This window comes from Anabrus simplex, chromosome 2, assembly GCF_040414725.1.
Source record: "Anabrus simplex isolate iqAnaSimp1 chromosome 2, ASM4041472v1, whole genome shotgun sequence".
Classification (NCBI taxonomy): Eukaryota; Metazoa; Arthropoda; class Insecta; order Orthoptera; family Tettigoniidae; genus Anabrus; species Anabrus simplex.
In genome coordinates, this window is record NC_090266.1 from 554,129,385 (window position 1) to 554,136,462 (window position 7,078).

The following is a 7,078-nucleotide window of genomic DNA, read 5'->3' on the forward strand; positions in this document are numbered from 1 at the left end:
AGTGTTTATATAGAACAGGCAGTAAAGGAAATCAAAGGGGAATTTGGAATGGGAATTAAAATCCAAGGGGAGGAAATCAAAACCTTGAGATTTGCCTATGATATTGTTAGTTTATCTGAGACTGCAGAAGATCTCAAAGCTGCTGGATGGTATGGACGAAGTCTTGGGTAAGGAGTACAAGACGAAAATAAGCAAGTCCAAAACAAATGTAATAGTGTGCAGTCGAACGAAGGCAAGTGATGTAGGAAATATGAGATTAGGAGATGAAGTCTTAAAGGAAGTAGATGAATATTGTTACTTGGGTAGTAAAATAACTTACGATGGCAGAAGTACGGAGGGCATAAAATGCAGACTAGCACAAGCAAGGAAGAGCTTTCTCAAGAAAAACATTTTGCTCACTTCAAACACTTATATAGGAATTAGAAAGATGTTTTTGAAGACTGGTGTGGAGCGTGGCATGGTATGGAAGTGAAACATGGTCGATAACTAGCTCAGAAAGAGAATAAAAGCTTTTGAAATGTGGTGTTACAGAGGAATGCTGAAGGTGAGATGGATAGATCGAATCACTGAGATACTGAATCGAATTGGCTAAATTTGTCTAGAAGAAGAGGTAGAATGATAGGACACATCTTAAGTCGCCCAAGACTTGTTCAGATGGTTTTTGAAGGACGTGTAGGTGGTAAGAACGGTAGGGGTAGACCAAGGTATGAATATGACGAGCAAATGTAGGATGCAATAGATACGTAGAAATGAAAAGGTTAGCACAGGATAGGGTGGCATGGAAGATAGATCAAACCGGTCTATGGACTGATGACTCAAACAGGTGACATGCAAAGAAATGTACGGAAGTTGGTGGTGGTCAGTCCCTGTATTATATATAATAAACAGGAGCGTGAATTTCCTATCCTAAATGAGGTCACTGTTCCATAGCCAGTGTCATTTACGCAGTAGCGTAGCCAGGATGGGCCGATTGGGAGGGTATATAATTACTAAATGATGCTAGAATACTGTGAAGGTGCATGCATGACTTGTCCTTGTAAGGGCTCTGATATAAGTAAATTACAGATCTGTTGATTCTACAATTATGTCTGAATTTTTGTTCAGTTTATTATTTATTGCCAGTTTATTTTATTTTCGTAAGAATTCCATGTGGTTTTCTGACCCCCAGTAACTCTCCCCCCCCCCCCGCTGGCTACACCCCTGCATTTACTGTCAACTTACGTGTGAACTCAATGCAGTCTTCATTTGCTTGATTATCAAACCACTAGCCAAATGGCTATGCAGTCGTCATTGTTCCTCCAAATCTCTGAACACCAGTCTTCTAGTCGTTACATGTGGGTCTACTAAACTACATTTGACTGTTACGTTGCTGTCAAGGCCTGAAAATTGCCATGTTCTCGTCCTCATGCTCTTGTCCTGAGGGACTCTGTGGTTGAGGGAGCGTGAAAAGTGTCAATTACAATGAAAAGGAGGCTTCCACCTAATGTGTACTTTAATTTAATTCAATAAGATAAAGTATAATATTGGCAGGAAAACCATACCTCATTGGGTTAGGAGGAAATGCCAACCCAGAACCGTGAACATCTGGGGTTGTCCCTCTGCGGTTAACAACCAAATACAGTAGAAACAATACGCGACACTTACGGATTTAGCCTTGTTAAAATGGGAGACAGTTCGACGGTGGCGCTCCTAGTGACTTGACTTGAACAAATCGCGCTAAATTCAAATATCAATGGAAATGTACATACGGAAATGGATAAATAAATTTCGTCTAGAAAGAAAGTGTTATTGAGATTAATTTCGAAGTTGCCAAATCAATTCTGGATAAATGAATGAAGAATTATTTAAAAGTTTATTATTCAAAGACTGAAATTAGACATATAAACAAGATGTGAAATGGCTGGATCTTTCATTTATGCGTTACTTTTTCAGCTTTAGCATTCCTGCGTGAACTCTTACGGTTGGATTTGTCTTTTTTCTCATTTAAAAACATTGTATCATCACATTAAGGCACTTGTCAATACAAATATCGGCACATTCCTTACACATATGATTCAGTGAATTAACATTTAATAGCTGGACAATTTTCCTCTTAACATGAAGCCTACTAACAGAAAGAAAATCTATAAAATCCCGGCTTTAATCTGAGAAGAGGGATAAAAGAAGGAAAATGTTGTCGATAGTGATGCTTTGAGGAATATTTATCTACAATTAGAGTAAAAATTTAACATACCGGTGCCCTTGGCTGTATAGTCGAGGATTTTTAAAGTCGCTGGCCTGGAAATGATCTGAACAGATCTTATAATTCTTATATAAGCGTAACGTCCCTTCTTTCTTGTACACCTTATCCAAATCACTTCTGTGACATTTCAAAGCCCACAGATCACACCTGCAACAACACATCGGTATGGAAGGTTAACTGCTGCACTATAAAATAAAATATGCTTATTACATTTGAAGCCAGTTAAAATATGGGTCAAGCAGGTCAGAAGAGTATGAAGATCTCTGTCACTGGAAGAATATATATGCAAACACAATATTACTTGCATTTTCTTGTCACGAGGGAACCTGAAGAACGACCACGCATTCTTCTCTACTTCATAGTTACTGCAGCCAAACACAGCACATACCTTTCCCCTCATGTTGAGAGAAGATATCAAGGAATGACACACGCTACTATTTAATTATGTCAACTCACTGAAAACGCATAAATAACACCAGAAACTTCACACAAAAATACACGTGCTCTTATGACAGAATCAGTAGTTTTCAGGGCTACTCGCTAGAGAGAGCTCCAATAGCTGTCCCTCGATATCTCGCTGAGTGTCGTGTATTTGTCTACTGTATTTGAAACAACCGTAGTTGTAAGTCGGAGCTTGCTCCACCCAAGGTTAACTACCTTCGAAAGTCAACCATGGAAAGGTCTTTAAAGAAAAAAAAATCCACCGTCCTGACCAAGAAAGCAGGAGAAGGCTACTTCGGATTCGGTGGGTAGCCACCTTGAAGGCATCAACGAGTCGAAGCGTTGCCCATCACCCATTCCTATGCCAGCACATGAGAACAGGATCAAACAAGAGCAGATCAACTACATTGCAACTTATAATATTAATTCTCTACTTAAAGCAGGAAAACTAAAGAACTAACCGGACGAATTAGATAAACAGAAAATTTTAGTAGCAGGACTCCAGGAGATGAGAAATACTACAGAAGAACCATTCGAATCTCAAGGCTACAGAATTTAAAACGGGAAACCTGGACTAAGGGTTATGAAACAATGTCCCCAATTTGGAACGGTTTATAGTCAATGTGAAAATAATAGATTAGGTAATCGATTTTCAAGCCTTCTCAACTAGAATTGCAACTTTGAGTTTAAAAGCATGCAACAAAATTTATACCATCATAAACAAAGACTAGGAAAGAAGTGGAAAGGTTTTGGGATCTCCTTGACGAAACTGTAAACCAAATAAATATTAAAAACGTTAAGACCCTATTAGGGGACTCCAATGCCCAACTCGGAAGGGAAAAGAAATATCGAGATATCATTGGGCAATGGGTTCCACATAAACATGGTCGAAGACTTGTTGAACTCTGCAAAGAACACATACTTCAAAAGGAGGCCCAACAAACTTAAAACTTGGAAACATCCTGATTGGAGAAAAGGGGAATGGCAGCTGGATCACGTATTTATGGACAAAACCTTCCACAGAAAAATCTACAATGTTAAAGTATTAAGAGGAGTTCAGATCATTACATTGTCAAAATTAAGTTCATACCACTAAGAAAGAAACCAAAACGCAATAAATGAAAGAGGAAATTTGATCCACACCAATTAATTAGGAATGATATAGAGAAGTCACATAAAACTGATAGATAACTTAGAAGAACTGGTTCCAATTCTCAGACAACAAGCTGAAAATTTAACCCCATTGAATACACGTAAAAGACATGCCTGGTGGACCTCAGAATGTGACAAAATTCATGAAGAAAGACATCAGGCATGGTTAAAATTTCAAACACACAAAACAGAAGAAAATGCAACCAACCTCAAAAATATCAGGAAAAAGTTCACATAAATTATCAGGCAAACCAAGAGACAATCACGGAAAGATATAATTAACTCAATAGAAGAAAACTACCACAAAACCAATTCCAGAGGCTTTTACAAAATGTTTAGAAGACAAGTACAAAAATTAGCCCCTCCCACATTAATGCTGAAAAGTGAGGATGGAAAAACGACACATAATGACAAGGAAATGGCAAAAGCATTCATTAAACTTTTGAATTGTGAAGAACCCCAGGAACTTTTAGCAATTAATACAGACACGCCCATCAAAACCCCGCCTGAACTCACAAACCCCCCAACAATCCAAGAGGTGGAAACAGCACTCAGAGTTGAAAAATTATAAGGCATGTTTAGAAGACCAAGTTTTCGCAGAAATGTGGAAATATGCCAGTGATACAGTTCGAACATCCTTACACATGGCTCCAACAAAAATCTGGATAACGGAAAAGTTCCCCGAACATTGGTCCAGAGCCATAATCCACCCACTCCACAAAAAAGGAGATAAAACCAATCCAGATAATTACAGAGGTATCTCTCTCTTAGACTGCACATATACGATTTTCTCCAGAATCCTATACAGAAGGATCAGAGAGCAACTAGAAGAAGAATTAGGTGAATACCAAGGAGGCTTCAGACCTTGGAGAAGCTGAACAAATCATCACTTTAAAATTAGCCATAGCATATTACAAGAACCAAAACAAACCTTCGTGGACTTTAAAAAAAAGCTTACGACTTTATCCATAGACATTCAATGTTGAAAATTTTAAGAAATTTCGGGCTCCATCCAAAATTAATAAAATTGATTGAACTCACCTTGACCAACACTAAATCAAATGTCAAGTTCAGAGGGGAATTCTCTGAGCCATTCATCATAAAAACAGGCTTAAGACAAGGACATTGCTTGTCACCATTGCTGTTCATCTGTGCCTTGGAATATATCATGAGGGAATGGTACAAGAGTAACCCAAAGAACATCCGAATTAGAAGACGCAAAGACAACATAAGTTTAAATTACCTAGGTTTTGCCGATGACCTTGCTCTCTTGTCCAACAATATTCAGGAAACCAGACAAGTTATATCACTACAGGAAATAGCACAGAAAATTGGTTTCGGAATATCTTTTTAAAAGACAGTAATCATGTTTACTGACCCACCACTCATAATAAAAATTGCCATAGGAAACCAAGAAACCAAAATTGTAGATAAATTTAAATATTCGGGAAAAAATCATAACATATAATCTCAATGAAAAGCCAGCATGGTATACCAGAATAAACTGACCAGAGCAAAATATGTCGCCAAGAATACCTACAACAAAGAGGGCCTGTCAATAGGAACAATAGCGAAACCATCTTCAAAACAATCAACACTGCACAAATAGACAAAATACTCAAGATAGAGAGAAGAATCATTAGAACGCGCATCAAAAAATCATACCAAAAAGATGGACACTGGAGAGTAGCTTCTAATGAAACAGTCTACAAGGAAATAGAACCAGTAATGAGCACAATCAGGAAGAAACGCATTTCATTTTTTGGACATCTAATCAGGACACCAGAGAACAGAATCATCAGGAGAATAATAGAAAAATTATGGAATAGTAAGTGCAACATTAAGTGGATTACGGAAATCAAGGAAGGTGTGGATGAACTACAAATTACACTGGAAGGCCTAAGAATCAAAACCGACAAAATCAAGAAACTCACAAACAAACCAGACTGCAAATGAGAATCAACAAACAGACAATAGGAAGGGTGATTTCCGATGAAGAAAGAAGGATACGATCAGAGAGAATGAAGTACTGGGCTGACAGGAAACTGAAACATTCTTGGTATAAAGTTGGCTAGAGTGGTCCAATGAAGGCCATAAATTGTAAACAATAATAATAATAAAAAAAATAAAGTATTAATAGTTTGAAGCCTCCTTTTCATTGTAATTGTGTATAATATCAATACGAAATGAAACTATTAGATTACCAAAAGTGCCAAATCGTAATTATTCTTGTATATCCTTCTTTAACCACCCCTGCAGTGTTCTGATGCACAACAATTATGAGAATCACTGAAAAGATTACACCAAAAAGTTTGTACCATGGTATTGTTTTTATTATATGCATATTAGGGTTTTATCCTCGGTCACTGTTCTGGCAATCATTCCGTGGATTTGTATAAATCTGCTCATGGCTTTTGTACCTGTACATTTATGAATTTGTTATTGTATGAGTATACAGCTCATATTCTATGCACCATACTTAAATTAGTCGCAGTTTGTGGTCCAATGAAGGCCATAAAATGTAAACAATAATAATATAAATAAAGTATTAATAGGTTGAAGCCTCCTTTTCATTGTAATTGTTTATAATATCAATACGAAATGAAACTATTAGACTAATTCTTGGTGTTGAATTTCTATGTTATGTATTGTTAGGGGATGAATTTGAACTGAAGCTCCCATTGCTGGTTTAAAATAAAATGTTTATGATTCTGTCTTATTAGAAGTCTTATTCCCACAGCTAGGACGTATGCAATACCGTAAACTTGAGTGAATTTGGACTCTAGCTCTATGGCATGACTAGTACTGACAAATCTGTCAAGGTTAATTATTGTGTATAAGTGAGGAAATAATAAGCAAAAGCCGCCTAGTCCAATTATTTACATGTTGAAGCTGAATGCTCCATTATGTGCGCAATGAAGAATTCTTTGATTATATTTCATATACTCATAAACAAAACCCTACATTTTATGTTATAAATGCATGTAGAAATTTGCAGTTTCAAGCAATATTTGCCAAGTCTATCATGTCATGGCAAGCAAGACCTGCCAAGTCCACAGGAGCCACTGAAACGGCTAACCCATCTCACGTGACATAGTTCATGTCTTTATTTTGCATAGGTTTCATTTCACAGCAGTTTATCGGGTTGTAATATCACATTTGTTTAAATTACTAAGAAATATATTAATAACATGGATGATTGTTCTCTTAAAATAATTCTGCGTGATCCAGGCAGAGGTCTGA